This window comes from Amphiprion ocellaris, chromosome 1 (genome assembly GCF_022539595.1).
Source record: "Amphiprion ocellaris isolate individual 3 ecotype Okinawa chromosome 1, ASM2253959v1, whole genome shotgun sequence".
In the NCBI taxonomy this organism is placed as follows: Eukaryota; Metazoa; Chordata; class Actinopteri; family Pomacentridae; genus Amphiprion; species Amphiprion ocellaris.
Window position 1 is genome coordinate 13,205,758 of NC_072766.1, and position 17,005 is coordinate 13,222,762.

General features: G+C 37.8%; 1 long non-coding RNA gene across 2 annotated transcripts; it reads left to right on the plus strand.

The window, feature by feature from the left end:
• Positions 1 to 11,620, plus strand: LOC129350968 (uncharacterized). Of its 2 annotated transcripts, XR_008604578.1 has the most exons (4): positions 1 to 213; positions 1,375 to 1,523; positions 2,489 to 2,785; positions 7,289 to 11,620. It is a non-coding gene; the product is annotated as an uncharacterized LOC129350968 (long non-coding RNA). The 2 variants fall into 2 exon arrangements; XR_008604573.1 differs by lacking the exon at positions 7,289 to 11,620 and having other exon boundaries at positions 7 to 213; positions 2,489 to 3,120.
• The last annotated feature ends 5,385 nt before the right edge of the window (positions 11,621 to 17,005 follow it).

Below are 17,005 nucleotides of genomic sequence, written 5' to 3' on the forward strand. Positions count from 1 at the left end.
GCCTGGAATGATTGACAGGTCCTATGGAGGAGACAGCTGAGACTCTGCTCTCCTCGTTTGGATTAATTCTGATATAATAACTGTTGGTTTATTTATCGGTGGAGCAGCAGAACATTTTCCACAGACAGTTTTCCTGCCCGTTGGCTTGTTTTAACCAGTTTTCTACCTTCGGCTGATTCTACCAGCAGACACTGAAAGGACTCTGATAGTTCGGTAAGTAAATGTTTATTTTCGTATCGGTGCCGCTTTAATGCACTTTATATGCAGCTTTAGTGTCAGATATAATGTGTGCCATGCAGTCCAGATGTTGGTGGAGTTTGTTTCAGTGTGTGTTGACCAGAGAAGAGAGTTAGCATAGTAAATATTAGCTTTAATGTTAGCGATGCTAACCGAGCTATCTGCTCAGTGTAGCCTGATTAAAGCTAACGTAACATCAAGCTAATGTGTTGAGTTTCATGTAAACAGCTGAAGTGTGTTGTGTTCCTGTAATGTGGTTCATTAAGTTCATAAAACTGTGGCTGGCTGACATTAATGTAACGTTCAGGAAACTTAAATGTGATTAAAACAGTAACGTTAATGTTCTAGTTGTCAGTAATCAGCTTTAATTTGACACTAAAACAGACTCTGATAGTTTTAAATGACATCAGTTTCATTAATTTGTTGAAAATTGTCTCATTTGTTGTTGTGATGTTGCTGCTGATTCATTAAAAGCAGGTGATCCATGTTGAAGATACGTTTAGTTCTAGTATCAGAAGTACAAGAAGGAAAATGGAAGTTTAGTTCTGCGACATCAAAGATTTGAAAGAATTGAATTGAATTGAATTTCAGGATTAAAATAACTAAATGAGTCTTTATGCCTCAAACTTTATTTTTACAATAAAGAAATAATGAAATAATCACAGATAATAAAAATATAAATAGCAGAGAAAACCTGAGAGAATAATTTCCTGAAAAGTCTGTGAAGGAAAAGCAACTTTTTTATCCTGAAAGATCAGAATCAGCTCCAACATCTGCATCTGACAGCATCAAGTCAACCAGAAAGAAAAGAAAAAAGAAAATGACTTCTTTCTGATCACATCTGTTCCGCTGCTCACAGTCTGCTGCTGCTCACATTCTTCACATTTATAGTCCACTTTTAAAAGTTCAGCAGACAGGTGCTCTGCTTTGGAGTGTGACGATGTCGTCGGTGATGTGAAGAGTGAAGTTTCCGTTTCACCCACAGCGTGCTTTAGGGCAGCCGGGTCAGACTTGATGTTTGAAATACTGACCGACAGCTCAGATTTAACTGTCTGTAGTTCTGTTTTGATGGGTGTTAAACTTTCACTCAAAGCCGCCAGGAGCTGGGTCTTTAAAATAACCGCCGTCTCGTTACAGAGTGAAAGTAGCAGTTCCTCCTGAAGGTCAGAGATCGCAGCATCTGAGGGCCTCTTCAAAAGAAGACGTAGTTGATGAAGGCGTTCTGGAGCAGGACCAGAAAGACCACGACCAAGCAGCCTTGAGATCTTAGGCAGCGTCTCCCTCAGGTGGGTGTCAGTGGTGTTCACGGTTAGGTCTGTGGTAATCCCGTCAAAAAACAAAACAGAAAAAAATCTAGATTATAAATCAACATGTAACCAAAGCACTCTGTGTATAACGCCATAGTATAGGATGTAGTTCAGAAAATGTGATAGTATACTTTTCAAGAATAACATAGTATGGCCTGTAGTTCATAGTATAGCATGTCAGCAAAAAAACCCAACTGATTATTATGTGGTTCAAAATGATAGGATGTTGCCTAAAATTGTCATGTATGATATGTGGTTCAAAAAATGTCGTAGTGCAGTATATTGTCAAAATAGTATGTTTTTCAAGAAAACATCAGAGTATATATCGTCTAAAAAATGCCATAGAATAATATTTCATTGCACAAGTAAAAGTATAGTAATTTTTAAAACTGTTCAAATTCTTATATGTTGCTAAAAAACAAAAAAAAAACCCTAAGACAAAACAAAAGTCATAGTAATATGTCAATTTAAAAAGCCTATAGTATAGCATGTCGCCCAAATAACGTCATAGTATAGCATGTCGCTCAAAACACATCATAGTACGGCATGTCGCTCTAAAAACATCATAATGTAGCCTTTGGTCCACAAAACGTTGTTTTGTCCCGGCTGTCTGAAGTAGGCGAGGAGCAACACCAAAACAGTCCAAACGCTGGTTTCCAGAGGGTTAGACGACTATTTATTTGAAAGAGGAAGTTTACAACAACACAACATGTGAGGTGGTTAAAAGCAAATGGGTGTTAGTAAAATAAAAATAAATAAACAGAGCTAAAAGTGAACTTCATGTTGACATTGATGGGCATTCAAACCAGGAACAAAGTAAAAGATAATCAATACAAAAAAAAACTCTTCCTATTCACCTCTTCAAGCCCAAAAACACACCGCAGTAGCACCCTAAACTAAAACTACCAATGGGTTTCCTGTTTTCCTTTCTGAACAATTCAAAGGTCCCTCTCTATCTCCCCACACATCCACCAACCACTGGAACACATCTCCACAGTTCTGCCGGGCCAGCTCAGCTTCCCCTCAGAAGAAGTGCTGCCACCTGCCAGATGAAGGAGCCTTTTGAGAGGCAGCTGGCATCGTGATTGGACTGTACTTTGGTCTGTTCCAATCCAGCTTCAGCTCCAGAGACGGCAGGCGGGACGAGTCAACGGAGGCCGGGTGGACGAAGGCATGCAGCTGAGTACAATCCAGAAAACAACAGAGGAGGAGTGAAGCGGTCCAGGGCCAGAACAAACAGAGTATGTCTCTTAGAAAACATCATAGTATAGCCTTTGGTATGAAAAAACACCATCATATACATCGTATATTGTACAAATAACAAGTCAAAGGAAAGAGACATACAATGTAAAATTGTAGAAATTGTGGGCTGACTGATTTACTGATTATCAGTATTTTATTTTTTACTGATTTACGGTAATAAATACATTTAAAAATGGCGCTACTTTGGCTCTGAACCTTAATCTACCTGTGGTCGCTCTGTCTTCTGGAGTGATTTGATTGGTTATACGTCACGAATAAAACTCCTTTAACATCTGTAAACAAAACAAAAACGTATCAACAAAGTTTTCTGTTAGAGTTTGTGTTCTTCTAAATTTAACTTCAAGATTTTAAATACTTTCATTTACTGCAAATGAATTTCGACTCCAAATGTCTCAGTAATAATCATTATCAGCCTTAAAAACCCACAAAACACCCCTCTATACTCGACCACACTTAGTACAGTCCGGTTCCCCCTTCTATAAATCTGCTTGGAATCGTCCACTTCCTGTTTGTCAAAGTGGCCTTCTACCTGGACAGGTTTTGTTGGAGCTCATGCAACAAACATTTTGGGTAACTGCACTTTAATATGGATGGATGACACTGAATTAGTCTGTTTTCATGAGACTGAGTTAAGATGTGTAGCTCTGTCATTAAATAGTCAATTATTTCTCTGAATTCACAGAGAAAAGTCTGAAATGTTTGCTAGGTTAGCGTCCCACATGTTCTTTGGCTCAGCTAAAGCTAACTCTCTCCAACTTCTGGATCTCTTGAGTTGCTTGTTGTTAAAATATCTTGCTGTAGGTGCTGAAGCTCAGAAAGTCTGAGATGTTTGTTCAAAATAAGCTCATTCTCTAGTCTTATCTGAGTTGTCCTCTTTTGTTTGAACTTTCCCTAAACTTAGGAGTTAATAACAGAGCAGCACATCCAGACTCAGTCTCATTTATGTAGAGATTAAACTTCAGTGTCATTCATTGATGTTAAAGTGCAGTTTTTCAAATGTTTGTTGCACATGCTGCCGACCAAACCAGTCCAGGTGGAAGACGATGTGAAGAGAAAGCTCCAGAGGATGAATATCACACATTTACGTTGGAAATAAATGTCCTTTAATTTGACATTGTCATGCAAATGATGTTCAAATCTTTGAGTACTTTGCTGATGTTTGTTTCTAAATGTTTTTTGACACTCGCCCCCAAAGATTAAAACCTTCTACGGCTCACAAGCTGCAACAATTCACACATTATCAACTATCTTTCTGACTAAACTAAGATAAAAAGTGAAAAACTGTCTGATTCCTGCATCATGAATGCAAATCTTTTTGGTTTTCATGACAGTAAACTGAATATATTTGGGTTTGACATTTTATAAACCAAAAAAAGAAATGAATTACTGGAGAAAACAATCAACAGATTAATGGACAAAGAAAATGTGTTTTCAAACATTACAAGATACATACAATTTGAATTCAATTTTATTTATATAACGCCAATTACAGGTCAAATTGTCTCAAGACACTTTATATTTTTTGTCATATTTAAAATATGACTAAGTAAAAAATTTAAACCTCTTGACTAATCCAATTTATTATTTGGTTTTTAAGAGACTAATCGACAACTAAAGTAACTTTGTCCACTAAAACTAATAAACATGAGGTCAAATAGAAGGAACAGTTTTAGATACTGCAGTCCCATGATGACAAGAATAAAGTTTGTCAACAAAAACTAAATCTGCTGGTGGATTCCTTTAAAATCCTAATAAAGGATAATAAAGTGTGATACTAAAGGTTTGTGGTGCTAAAAATCTCAAAGTAAAGATAGCAAGTTGAACATCTGGATGGAGGTTGATAAAAGTTGACCTCCCTTCATTTCTCTGGAGCCGACTCCATGGATTTTATGGATGGTGGTTAAAGACCTGCTCTTCTAGTGGTCTTCCTTCTAGTCGCTATAAAAAGTCAGTCCATCCTGGCCGACTTCAACATCTCTTCATGACAACTTGTTCTGCCTCCGACCTTGTGGAAACTCCAGAGACTCGGGAAAACCTGTGGAGACTCGAAGAACTCGTGGAGACTCGAGGAACTCGTCGGGCGGGGGAAGGTGTGGTGGGTGGTGGGGAGAGGTGGGGGAGTAGAGGGGGGAGGCCGCCACCCACCTCCCCACCTACTCTCCACCCTGACTCCACCCAGACTCCGCCTTGGCTCCACCCATGTGGTCACTTCAGAAACTACGATGCCAAAGGGACGACGAAATTACTTCTTTTCATCTGATCTGTAGCTCAGTGAGTTAAGGATTTGCCTATGGAGCTGCAGGTCGCTGGTTCAAGACCAGACCCTTCTTAAGTTTTTCTCAAAATCCTGACAAAGACAAAGAAAGAAAACTGCCACTGGCGGGTCTTGAACCTGCGACCTTCCAGTTGGTAGTCCGTCTTCTTACCTCCTGAGCCACTCGCTCAGATACTAATTCTTCTTTTTTTTGCGCATTTATCATCTATTTTTTGCCATTTTCGAATTTTTTTTTTAACTTGAGTCTGGACTCAACCGTTTTTCTCAGGAGGTTGGACTTCAGCCTTTGTGCTGGAGGGTTGAACCCTCAGTTCCAAGACTTTCCAAGCCTCCACACCTCCCGAGTCCTCAGGACCTGAGCTTTCACACAGTCTGAGGGCTGAAATTTTCTAAGTCCCACAGTAGTTCTCTGTTAGATTGAACTTTCAGACAGTCCAAGGACTGATATCTTCTAAGTTCCTGAGTAGTTCTCTGTTCGTTTGAACCTTCAGACAGTCTGAGGACTGAAATTTTAAAAGTTTCTCAGTACTTCTCTGTTAGATTCGACTTTCTGGTTAACAGAAGCCTTAAAACTTGTGACCATGAGTCTTGATTTCATATTTAGACCATCCACCTGAGTTCTTCTCAGACCATCACCTGTGGGTTTTTTAGAAATCCTGAACAAACTTTGATTCTCTTCACTGAACAGTAAAGTTTGTGGAGATCAAACGGTAACATTAGTTTGATCAATGCCTTCAACTACTCATAGACTTTATCTGGAAATCAGTTTTCTGAAACGAGTTCTTAGTAAATCTGTCCACAATCAAACCAAGAACATAGAAAGAGGAAATGTTTGAAGAAACAACTTGATGTTTTCATTTCAGACTAGAAAACGCTTTTAAGACTTTTATGTTTTTGCTCTTTTGATCATTTTATTGTTTCCTTCTGTTTAATTTGATCTTCGAAAGTTTAACTGGTGTCTTTTCAAATGTTTTGTCTTTAGTTTGATTCTTCTTAAATGTTTAGTTTTGCTCTTTTCTCACCTTTTATTTTTTTTTCTAATGTCTGATTTGATTTCCAAATGTTTTGTCTTTTTAATGTTTAATTGTTGTTTTTTCAAATGTTTTATCGGCTTGTTTGAAAAATTTCCTTTTCTTTCCCCATGTTTAATTTTTCGATTAAATCTTTAAGGTTTTTCTTTTTAAATGTTTTACCACCTTTTAATGTTTAATTTTCTTTTTAAATGCTTCATTGTATTTTGTGTTTAATTCCTATTTGAAGTTTTATTGTCTTTAAGATTTAAGTTTCTAATAACATTTAATTTTTTAATTAAATGTGTCTTTTTAAAGGTTTAGTAATCTAATTAAATGTTTTGCATTTTTAAAAAAATGTTTAATATTCTTCTTGTTTAATTGTATTTTTTAACTGTTTAATTATCGAAAATATTTTATCTAATTTTTAATATTTGTATTTTAAAAACTTTGTATAATTTTATAATTACATGTATTGTATCTTGTTTAATTATCTAATTCAATATTTTGTGTGTTTAATATTGTTAAACATTAAATACAATTAAATTATATTAAACAGACAAAATATTGAATTAGATAATTAAAAAAGATACATGTAATTATAAAATTATACAAAATTTTTAAAGTACAAATATTAAAAATTACAGATAAAATATTTTTGAAAATTAAACAGTTAAATACTTTTTAATAATAAACCTCTTTAAAAGTTTTATTGTATTACATTTTTTTCCTTTGATTTAATTGCTTTTTGTTATGTAGTTTATTTCTTTAATCTTCTTTTTCTGTCAAGATTTTAACCCCAACCTTAAAAATGAAATAAACCCTTAAATCACAATGAAAATACTTCTATTGTCACAATCATGAGTTAGTCAATGATTCAGTTTATCAATTCAACTTTATTTGTTTAGCACCTTTTACACAGATGACAAAACTAAACAAGCAAAGAGAAAAAAAACTATGCTAAAACTATGATTGAAACTCAAAAACATTTAAAAAAAAAAAAAGATTTAACATGGTAATAAAATATGTTGTGTTCAGGGGATGGAGGGAGTTTATTGAAGTCTTCTTGGGCTCACATGGGAAATCATTTAAAACATAAACTTGATATTCAGTCTAAGGAAACTGCAGAGCGACAGAAGAACCAACAATATCTCCTGTTTTCTCCTTTAATGAGTCGACTCTTCTTGTGCTTTCAGACCAAAGAACTACAGACTCTTCACAACCTGCTCAAACTCTTGGTACAGGACCTCACCACACGGGTCAAGAAGGTTTCAGTCTCATTTCTACTCTGAAGCTCACCTTCTCCTGCTCAAACTGCTGACAAATGTTTCTGCTGCTCTAAAGTCTGGTCTCCAGAACTTCCTAAAAACTCTCAAAGTCTCTTCTGCTGCAGGTTGCTTTGTAGAACTGTTCCAGAAAACCTCACTAAACCACAAGGAGGGGCCTCAAGATAGTCGTCCAAATGAAACCGTACAAAAACCAAACTAGCACAACCCAAACGCTAAAGTCTCCTGCAGCCTACCAGAGAACCTCTGAGAACAGAGAATCAGGACAGGAACTCTTACCTTCTGGACAACCAACATCGGTTCACAAACAAGAATACAGAATGTGTCTGACCAAAAACCTCTGAAGACTCACTACAGCCAAGATAAAGACACAACTCAGCTGCAACAAATCCACTAATCACTGCACACATTAGCACCATGTGCTAACTGTGGCTAAAGAACCACATTTACCAAGACAACTATCCAGTACAAAGCCCTCAAACACACCAAGAAACACATTAAAGACGATTTTACTGCTGGAAGCTGCAAGCCAACGCCTAAAGAACAAACTAAAGCAACGAAGCCAAACCCGCTGCAGTGGTGAACAGAAGCAGAAGAAATGTTTGTCTGCAGCTAAATAAAGCAGGAAGACACTGAGCTGCTCAGGTGTTCCTGATAACACCAAGCAGCCACCTGGACAGCCAATAGGAACACAGCTTACTGGAAGTCCAGAGGGCTGGGTTAGTGAAGTAAATTTAGTTTAAAGTTGAAGCAGAAAGTTAACAAAGAAAGTTGAAAACCACCTTGTGATACCTGAAATCTCTGAGTTTTCACACAAACAACGCCTGAACATGTCAAACTGGTTTCATAGTAGAACCATCATTGTAAAAACGTCATAGTATGGTGTGTTGCTCAAAAAACATTACGACCTGGCTGTCTAGGGTCGCCGAGGAGCAACACAAAAACAGGATAAACGCTGGTTTCCAGGGGGTTAGGCGGCTATTTATTTGAAAGAGGAAGTTTACAACAACACAACATGTGAGCAGAAAAATCACAAAGTCTGTCTTTAGTTCAGCTGAAAATACTAGTTTTTGTCTTTTTTATTGACCAAACTTTTCAGGAAGTAGATGCAGAATAATTAAAGCTCTCATGTAGAAGTCCAACTTATTTTGGATCCTTGTGGAGAAGCTGTTGAGTTTTTAGAGTCACATGGATTGTTTTGACATTTAATAACCAAGTCCTGAAATAAAATTACAGTTGTGGATTTCTGTCATTTAGTCTGGACTAAACAAATAACAGCAGCATAAATCTCAAACGTCCTTATGAGGAGTCTGGATTGAGGTTTCTCACTTGATAATGATCAAAACATGAAATTTAGGTTGGTTTAAAGGAATATTCCACCTTAAATCTTTGAATGTTGCCCTAAAAGGTTGGTTTCAGGAAGTATTCCACCTACAAGGTCCTCAAACATCCACCTTAAAGGAACATTCCACCAAAAATCCTTGGCCATGCACCTAAAATGTTGGTTTAACCGAGTATTCCATCCAAAATCCTCAAAGAGACCTGAGGGGCTGGTTAAAAGGAATATTCCACCTAAAACCTCAAATATAGACCCGAAAGGGTGGTTTAGAAAAAATCCTTCAGTGTAGACCAAAAAAGTTAGTATGGAGTTGGTTCAGAAGAATATACCATCCTAAACATCCTTAAATGTAGACTAAAAGACGGTTTGGAAGAAAATTCCACCTAAAATCCTCCAATGTAGACCTAAAAGGTGAGTTTAATGGTATATTCCACCTAAAATTCACTACTGTAGACCTTAGAGGTTGGTCTTATGGTATATTCCAGTGTTTCCCAACCTGTTTGGCTTGGAGCCCCCCCATAAGCTGCAACCCAGCCCCAGCGCCTCGCCAGCGCCTCGCCAGCGCCTCGCCAGCGCGGCGCCAAACCCCCCCCCCCCCTCCACAAAAAAAACACCCCATAAGTACACTGCAAAACATAAGAGGGAAGTTATTGAATTGTATTAGTAATAGAAAATTCCCTAAAATTATATAAAAAAAATATTTTATATCAAACCAAGAGTTGTACTCTGACGAGGAGGAGAGAGTTTATGGCTGCAGTAAATCTGGGGACACTACAATGCATAAGAATTAAGTTTTTTTTTTTACTAAAAAAAAATCCTAAAACTGTGAAAAAAACAATTAATATCAAACCAAGAGTTGTAGTATGACCAGCAGGAGTCAGTTGCTGGCTGTAGTAAATTAGTTGAATATTTGTGTCTCTTCGCTGTTTGCAGCGGTTTTGCATTTTGCAGACGGTCCCTGTTGACTCGTCTCACAGCCAGCTGCTCATAGACACCAATGTTATTTCTGCAGCTTGAAAGACAGCTACTTTTGATTAAACTGGGCTTGTAGCACATTGTCTACCTTACAACGATGGAAAAGAGGCATCGTTTATGTTTAGACAACGTATATTTAATGAGTTATTGATGCCGGAAGTCCGAATTTGTGAATATCTTTCCAACTTTACCAAACTGTTTTGTTTCCTGACGTCGCCGTAATTCGCTGGTTTCATGCTGTCATTTGCGAGCATTTCACCACAAATAACAGAATTCTGCCTCGTCCTTTAATAAAACCAAATTTAAGGTAACTCTGGAGGTATAGCCGGAGTTTTTAGGTACTGATGAATCTTCGCCCGTTTTGTGTTTGTCAGACACCGTTTCCATCAGTAATTTTCTAACTGCACACAAACCAATGAATCGGGATGAACTAGCGAGCCAACCTGAAGAAAGACCAAATAAATATGTTTTTAAAATGTTTTATAGGTAGACTTGTGATGACATAGTGAGTCTGTTACTCTGATTTTATCCAGAACGTAAAAATCTATTTTTTATAACATCACAGTCTCAGAGCAAAGCTTCGCGCCCACCCCTGGTTGGGAACCACTGGTATATTCCACCCAACATCTTTGAACATAAACATAAAAGGTTCGTTCAAAGGAATATTTCACCTAAAATCTTTCAATGTAGACCAAAAAATCTTGGTGTAAAGGAGTATTCCACCTTAAATGTAGACCTAAAGGATGGTTTGGAGTAATATTCTTCTCTAAAATCTTCCAATGTAGACCTAAAAGGTTGATCTGATGGTATATTCTACTCAACATCCTGCAACATTTACCTAAAAGGTTGGTTTAATGGTATATTCCCAGAAGAACCCTTGAACATCAGGCTTAATGGTATATTCCACCCAAAATACTTGTACATATACCAAGAAGTCAGTGTAAAGGAAATGTAAACCTGAAAGGATTGTTTAAAGGAATATTTAAATGATTATTTAATAATCTGTTATCAGTCAGAACCCTGACAAACTTATTTTCATCATTTTTTCAGTGGAAGTCACAAATAAAGGAGCTCTTGGTTTTTCCTGGCGTTACTGAGTCAAAAGCTGCTGTTTCAACACAGACACGTTCACATCCATCCACAAACCTCTCAGCACTCAAACACCCACAGACAGGAGGCCGGCTGGACCGAGGCTCGGTGGCATCCTCAGACCCACGAGTCGGGGAGTCGCTGAACTTGTTGGTCCGGTTTGAAGGCCTCCGTGTGGTCCAGTAGAAGTCCACGTAGTCGGTGTTGGCTTTGAACCGCAGCGACTGGCCACCATCAGGTGGACCGGCTCGTCCTCGTAGGACTCCTCCTGTAGCCTTGAGGGGACCACAGGAACATTCAGTAGCTGTTGGAGTTCTTCCTGTCAGGCTCGTGGTAGAACGGCTCTGAAGAATCTTGTACTTGTCTTATCTGGAACAATCTAACAGTCTAAACTGTTAACAGCAGTGTACAGAAGCAAACACTCAGGCATAGATTAGGACTCAAACTAGATTTATTTTAGAAAACAAATCAGCTTAGAGGCATTTGTTCACACATGTGGCTGAATAGGAGGCTGTCCAATCAGGTTCGAGGTCTTCACTCTGTAGGTTGTTTGTTCGGTGAGACTCTTGGACCTCCATCAGCTGACATGGATGTTTGATGGTCTTCCTCTCTAGTGCCAGATGATTCATCCATGAATTCAGCAGCTACAGACTGAAATGAAGCTCATGCTGCCGTTATTGAATTCCTGTTCCAGATCAAATGTTCAGAGCTCACCTTGAATGCAGCCGTCTGCTGTCTGATAGTTTTTCTCATTGTAGTTTTCAATAAAGTGTTTTTCCTCATGTCAGGATGTGGTGAGACTCTTTCTCAGTCGCTGCAGACGTCCCTCATTGTGCATCTCCAGAGAAGAAACAGAAAAACTGATCACTGCTTCAGCATCGCAAACACTCTCCAGCATTTAGAGTGTTTTAGGAATTAATTCATTGTAGGGCTGGGCGATTTTGCCAAAAAAAAAAAAAATCTTCGATTTTTTTGAAAAAAATTCGATTTTCGATTCGATTTCGATTTTTTTCTACGCATTTATAAGTGATTGAGAAAAAGATATTCTGTCAAAAGTTTGTTTTATTGCAAACAATTCAAGGCCTTGCCATTCAAAATTCAAGTTATAACCCAGTTTTAAAAAAAGTGCAAGAGAACTTAATAGCTTAAATTTTACAATGATTAAGAAATTAAATAATGTTATGATTTATAACACTACTACTACACTTACCAAAAAAAGTGCAAGACAAAAAAATGCTTAAAGCCACCTCTTCCAACTCTTTGTGGATCTTTTGACGAGTACTACTATACAATTGAGGCAGCGCCACATCAGCGAAATATCTTCGACTGGGTATGGTGTATATCGCATCCAAAACATTCAGCAACTGATTGAAGCCTCGCTTTTCCACGGAATAAATGGGAAGCATGTCTGTGGCAATGTACAAAGTGATGGCCTCTGTAATTGCCTTAAAGCGGGCTCCACTCTTGTCATACGGTACACAGTTGGCGAATCTCTCAACAAGTGTTGTCTGTTTTGGCGGAGCTGTGCTCGGGGTGCCGTCTTCGTGTCGAAGCCGCTTGCTCTTCTCCCACTCATCTGGGTGCTTGTTTTTTAAGTGCTGAAACAAGTTTGTCTTGCTGCTACTTCCAGTTGCTACAGTCTTAAAACAAGTTTTGCAGCACAGCTTGGTCTGTTGATCGTCGCTTGGATCAAATCCGAACCAGTTCCAAATGACAGAATTCCAATTTCCTTTCTTTGAACAGAGTTGTTTTCTACTCGCGGGGGCAGCCATGTCGTCTCTTACTGTGCAATGCGCGGGGCGCGCTACGGAAGCCCACGAGTGAAGTGAAGCCTGAAACGCGAAAAAAGAAACTAACGGGGAAAATATATATCAGATCAATGGGAAAACACTTGAGTTAGTAAAATAAAAATAGATTTTAGTTATAAAATCGATAAATCGATAAAATCGATTTTATTCCCAGCCCTAATTCATTGTGTTGTAAACGTTGAAGGAGCAGAAACTTTACAGCTGCCAAAGATATGAGCTCCAATTCTGTATGTTTTAGGAAATCAAGTTCATCAAATGAACACTTGATTATTGCTGATAACGCTCATTAAATTACTGAAGAAATCCAACATAAAAACCTGTAAACTCTCAGGCAGCTTTTGTTAAAGTTTGTCTATAATTCTATCATCATGTTCTGGAACCAGGACTCTGCAGAAGTTCCTTCAAACAGATACTTGTGTGTTTCTATTTAAGGCCTCAGGTTTGAACGTACAGCAGAGGATTAGAAAGGAGTGATTTTAATATTTAAATCATTCTAGTAAATGTTTGGCATGAAAATTATTAAAATTTTGATTTAGACAGATTTGTGTCAAATAATATTGTAGAGTCTCACTTAAATATATCCAAATGAGTTCAGTGTATTTACATTTTATAGAATATTTGATTTCTTAATCTCAATACTGTAGGGTCTGACCCTAAATATTATAATAATGATGTCAATTTAAATAATATTTTAGTGCAGTCATAAACTTTAATCAGCTAAACTTACATAATAAATATCACTGTACAATCTTAACCTGAACATTCATATTATTGAGGTAAATTTACATAAATCATGATATTCTGGAGTCTTAACTGGAATATTTCTAACATTAATCTTTTTGTATTGTGCTGATAAACAACAATAAACCGACTTTCGGATAATATTTGTTGTCTGTGATTGAGACTAAATTCCTCCACATTCTGGAACTGGACTGAATTTCCCAAAATGAAACATGGACAGAATTTAACACTCATGTATCCATGACAACGCTAAAGTTTCTGCTTCTTACCAAAGTTCACAACACAAGTAAAGATTTTAATGTAAAACTTCAGGGATGACTGCTAACCATAAGTATTCTGATCAATACTTCATGATCAATATCAGGACAGATGTTACAACTCCAGCTGCTGCATTAGACTGCAGTTATTCACAGAGAAATTAAAACATCACATTCCTCATAAAAACTAGATGGGACTTTTATTAAATAAAGTGTTGGTGAATAAACAGTGTAAAAAGTGCAAAGCAGCTCCATTAAATCAGGAGATGTGAGACTTCCACAGCATGGATCACCATCTGCTGTGTTGATTCATAGCTGAATGTCAGAATGAACTGAGATAGAAAAGCTGCTTTGAGCTGCAACATTACGGTCTGACAATCCAACACCATCACAGTTTTCATCTGGTTGTTTTGCTTCAACATGCTGTGAAGTTCAGTTTTTACCTGAATCAATACAGAGATTCTATTTCCAACCAAGACTGGAATAAAAATTAGAATGTTATGAGGTTATTAATGCAACTAAATCCTTTCAGATGGAAGGATTTACTTCTAAGTTCTAATTCAAGTTTCAGTTGGAGCACATTGCATTCACAAAGAAAAACAGCGATACCTTCATAGCAACATTTAATAAACCTAAAGCTTCCCTGTTGGCACATTGGTGGAGTTTGTTACTGAGCATCTGAACCTTAAATCCAGTGAGACGACCATCTTCAGTCGAGGCCAGTCAGAGAACTTCAAGACCTTCCATCAGCTGGACCAGATGTGGCATCATCTCCCTCTGAACATCTGGATGACAGGAGAAAAGACAGAAATCAAACACAGATCACAGAAATACAATTTATTCACTTTCATCATTTTATAAAAGTAGCATGAACTGTATTAAAACTTGACAATATCAGTAATGAAAGTAAATGTTTTTATCTTGTGTTGAAGCTAAATTTAAAGTCAATTTTAATGACAGTTTATCCTGAGAGGAGTGAGAATGGAGCTTTTCTTTCCTTTTTAGAATATTCCCTCACAAAATTCTGTTTATTATTGGCTTTAGAAGCATTTTTCTTTACTTAATTATTTTTAGATACCTCAGACTGATGCACTTTGCTGGTTTGCAGATAATTTCATGTACAATGACAATAAAAATCTTCTATTATAACATATTTTGCTAAAACAAGAACTGCAAACCTTCTCAACCATCTCTCAGGCTGCAAAATTCCAACTGCAACCAAGAATTATCTGATGTACTTATTATTATAATCTTTACTGAACCAGGCCTGGAATTAATAAAAATCTGTATATGGATATGATTTTCTCTGATGGGACCACTATGGAAGCCGTAGTAATTATTAACTATCCTTTGAAGGGAAAGATTAGGTCTTCTTCAGGTGGATAAAAAAAATACTCTCCCTTAAAAAAAAAAACTGCATACAATAAAGTAAATCTCTTCTGCACTGCACATATACTACACTTTTGTATAACTCTGGATGTCAGAGTAAAGGCAGACAGATCCACCGATCAGCCACAACATTCTGACCACTGACAGCTGAAGAGAACAACATCCATCATCTTGTTCTAATGCAACGTTCTGCTGGGAAACCTTGATGTTCATGTGGATGTTTGACATGTACCACCACTTAAACACTGCAGGACAAACAACCCCCTAGTCTCCATGGCAACAGCAGTCCTTGATGCCAGCTGCCACCCTCAGCAGGACAAATTAAAACTGCTCAGGAGTGGTCCGAGGAACACGACAGAGCTAAGCTGTTCACCTGGGTTCCACACTCCCCACATCCAGATCTGATGGAGCATCTGTGGGATGGTCCAGGATCAGCCTGGTCTAGGTAGGACCCACCCTGCAACCCACAGGACCCACAGAATCCACAGGACATCCCCAGAGGTTCTGATGAACCACTGGGTCAGAGGAGTTTTAGCAGCATAAAGGGACCAACACAGTATTAGTCAGGTGGTCAGAATGTTATACTGTTATATTGTCATGCTGATTATATGATCAGTAAATGTTACCATCAATTATAACGTCCACATTGATCAGGAAAAAAAAACTATCAGTTTATTCAGAAACTGTGGGGTTAAACCTAAAAACACAGACCTCAACAGCAGTTTGTTTCAAAGCAGAACACCAGCCGGTTTTCACTAAAGAAGCTTTCAGAGCAACAATTAAATGACAGTTTTGTTCTCATTAAGTTCAGAATCAGCCAAAAATAATGTACACACATCAGGAAAAGAAAAACTTTTATAAATATTTCATTTGTACACGTACTTCTACACATATAGATACCTCTTTCTAAGTTTGATCAAATCACAACTCTGTGTCCTGTTGTACGATGTTTTCCCAACAGATGGCATCACCCTCATGAATGGAGCATCAACAAGTGACATCTACAACACAACAGAAATGTCTGGAAGACAGTGGCCACCACTTTGAGCACCTCTTGTAATTGTAGAGGCCAAAGATAACTTTTATTAATCTCGTGATGTCTGAATAAATTTGGTATTGAAATATTTATGCAAGTTTTTCTTTTCCTGATGTGTGTGAACAATATTTTGGCTGACTCTGTATAATGGGTTTCTGACAGGTCACCAGGCAACATCTTTTTATAATAATGACAAACATACCTGCATTCTACAGGAGTGATTTTCCTCATGTGCAGGTAAAGATGTGTGAGGAGCTTAGAGATGACAGGAGCAGGAGTCATCCTCACTAATTCAGCTTCCACCTAGAAACAGAAAGATCACAAACAAACACACTGATATAAGGATAAGGATAAACTTTATTGATCCCACAGTGGGGAAAGTTCACCGTTATAGCAGCTCCAAAGAAAAAGTATAAAGGCAGTGCAGGAATAGATAAGAAAAAGAAACAGAGTGCAAAAATAGCAGAAAAAAAACATATACAGATGATTTTTTCTTCTTATAAATATGTAGAAGATTATATACAAGAGGATGAGGTATCAGTTATTGCACTGATGAGGTATCAGTTATTGCACATAAGTAGGAGGATGCGTGTCTAAAATGGGGGAAGAGAAAAGTGCAGCAGTAAACAGTGGAGTTTATAGTGCGGCATTGTACAATCTAACAGATGCTGGAATAAACAACCTGCGGAAGCGTTCCTTCTTACACCTAGGCTGTACCAGTCTGTTGCTGAAGTCGCTTCTTAAGGAGTTCACAGTCTGATGCAGAGGGTGGGAGGAGTTTCTGATGATAGAAGACAGTTTGGCCAGAGCCCTCCTCTCTCCCACCACCTCCATGGAGTCCAGGGGGCAGCCACAGACCGAGCTGGCTCTTTTAATCAGACTGTTTATTCTGTTTTTATCACACTCAGAGCATCCCCCTGCCCAGTACACCACTGCATAGAAGACCATGGATGCCACCACAGTGTCATAAAAGGTCTTCAGCAGTGGCCTGCT